At 38.5% G+C, this 2,685-nt stretch overlaps 1 long non-coding RNA gene across 1 annotated transcript in view; it reads right to left on the bottom strand.

The window, feature by feature from the left end:
• Positions 1-2,557, bottom strand: part of LOC110030537 — an 8,986-nt gene extending 6,429 nt beyond the window's left edge. The window contains exons 1-2 of the long non-coding RNA XR_002294664.1: positions 2,476-2,557; positions 2,096-2,349 (exon numbers count right to left, since the gene is read on the bottom strand). This is a non-coding gene — a long non-coding RNA (uncharacterized LOC110030537). The remainder of the gene's footprint in view (positions 1-2,095; positions 2,350-2,475) is intronic.
• Between the last annotated feature and the right edge of the window lie 128 nt (positions 2,558-2,685).

Consider the following 2,685-nt stretch of genomic DNA (forward strand, 5'->3'; position numbering starts at 1 on the left):
ATGACAGAGTCTTCGGGACACTTCCAAGGGTACACCTCGAATAGATCTAGTTGTTGCCAATACCAAGTAAGAGTATTGAAGTATTGAGTGACGGAGAAATGACCTTGATGAAAGTCATGAAGAATGATCTCAGCAGCAAATAGTTCGCTTGTATTGTCCGAACTTGAATAGGTCTCACGGGCAGCATCCCAGATTTCCTTAGTCGTGTCATAGAGAAGAAAATTTTCGTCAATATCAAGTGTCATCGAGTTAACAAGTCAGACCATAACCATATTATTCTCGGATTTTCAAGTCTTGTATGACGGATCTGTCGTCATCGGAGCTGGAGCATCACCAGTGAGGTAGTAATCTTTGCATTTGCCGCATACAAACATCATGACTGACTGCGACCATTTGAGGTAATTCTGACCGATGAGTTTGTGGCTGGTGATGAGATGGAGACCCGGCGGCGGAGGGGTGGCTAGAAGTGACATCACTAGTGGAGGAGGAGTTGCAGGCATGGCCGTACATAGTCATTAGAGAGGAGAGGTGGCCAGCAGAATGACCAGAGATGAGGTTTCGCTGACGAGGAACACGGCTGGAACGAGCTGTGCTTGATCGCGGAAGAAGAGTCGGCGCTCATGTGCGGATGCGGTCGAAGAGCAGAGAGAGGAGAGTCTCGGATTCGGATGCGCGACTCTGACGATCGAGAGAGTTGCGGATTCGGAGAAGACCAGAGAAGAGTCGGAAGAAGAATCGAATGCGGTCGATCGGGACGCAGACGATCGGAACAGGCGCTCGACGATCGGGACGAAGAGCGGCGCTCGGACACGGACGATCGGGGCAGGTGCAAATTAGAGCAGCGCTCGAACAAGGACGATCGCAGGAGATAAGGGTCGTGATCGAGTCGAGCGGGAGAGGCTTCCTTGGCTCTGATACCATGTGAGTTTTGAACACTCATTTTCTCATATGAATATATAAATAATTCACCTATAAATAAGCGAGTACAGGAAATAGAAAGAGGAAAGAAATCTTCCTACAATTAAGTAATTCCTATAATTACGAAATAAACATAAATACCTAAAATTAAGGAATTACCATTTTTATACTATGACTAAATATAGCAAGCACTAAATAGAATTAAAGTAAATAATAAGAAGCGTAATTCCACATATTTTTTATTTTTGAATCAATTTGATTTTATGAAACAAAATAAACCAAAAAATTAAATAATATTAAATTTGGAAAATTATATTCAACTGGACTCCGCCACTTCGTTAATCTTGCAATCTAGTATAGAAGGAGAGAAAGAAGATCAGAATAATCTCTCAAAGCAAAACTTTGATTTTAAATAAACTCAAAACTAAATTTTGATTTGCAAAATCAGAATGAAAACCATATTACATTTTGGTTCGATTTGGATTCATTTTAGACATGTTTAGCTAATTTGATTTTTAAGATTTTGGACTTCATTTTAGCACGGCATGACTAATCTAAAACTACATATAGATAAATCGATGAAGCCTCTAAAGAAACCTGAAATCTTGCATCTAAAATCAATGCTGCCTACAGACTTCTCAATACAGAAACTAATGTTTTTCTCAAGAAATAATCAAACTCAGTGTATCTCATGTAATATGTAACTTGGATTAAATTCTGTGGTCTATTAACCTGCAACATATCACTTGCTTGTCTAGGTAGCACATGTACTGTTATGCCAGAAAACAATAGAGAATCAATAAATTAGTCATATTTGGAGATAGGCTCATTGCTTGTATATTATACAGCCTGAATGAATAACTATTTGAGATTTTGTAAAAATATGTGAATGAAACTCTTACTTTGATATTAGATTAATATAATGTGTAGGGTGGTTCGCTGCTGTTATATCAGAAAAGATAGAGTAAAACACATTCTCTTAATTTTTTGGATATTTAGAGAAAGCAAATATTTTGGATATCTAACTATGTTCTCATAAGTTCCCATAAGTTTATACCTTAATTTGGTGCGTAAGTATGGCGGTTGCCCAAATTAAAAGTAAATTTGATTATTGTAGTTCACTGGCAGGAGAAGCTTGAAAGTTTGAAAAGCCATAAAAATATAGAATTATTCATACTTGTATCGTATCGGTTGTGATCCAAACCGGTTTGTTCTTCCTCGGCCAAAATGCAAGAAAGCCAAACAAAGCTTCGAAATCCTTTGTCATGTCATGAACTCAACCCGGCTTCTCCTTCCCAATGGCACGAATCGAGTGAACTCCGTAAGCCGCAATCACCGCACGCAGCAACCTATGCTCTCCCTTTCTCGCCTCAGCTCTCCGGATTTAAGAAGGAAGAACTAGGTCATCGCACTCCAATATCAATGCGCCATCTATTTGAAAAGCAGGACGCGCGTGAGTAAGAAAATTGAAAATGTGATCATTCAAAAACCGCCACCATTCCTATATTTTGCTATAGGATTTTCCTTTCATTTTCCGTCTAGGGTTTTAGTGATTACCCTCTCTGAGTTGTCGGAGTAGCTCCGGTTATTGAAGGTAAAGCTTAGGTTTTCTACAATGATTTACGAAGTGCGACATCATCATTTACTTTGGTAAGCTTTCAAAGGAGCTTTCGGTTGTTTTTAAACATGTAAACTCATAAAAATTCATGTATTTGTTTATTTCAAAATAAGTTTAATACATAATGGATACTATTAATATAACATATA

This window comes from Phalaenopsis equestris, unplaced genomic scaffold, assembly GCF_001263595.1.
Source record: "Phalaenopsis equestris unplaced genomic scaffold, ASM126359v1 Scaffold000735, whole genome shotgun sequence".
NCBI lineage: Eukaryota > Viridiplantae > Streptophyta > Magnoliopsida > Asparagales > Orchidaceae > Phalaenopsis > Phalaenopsis equestris.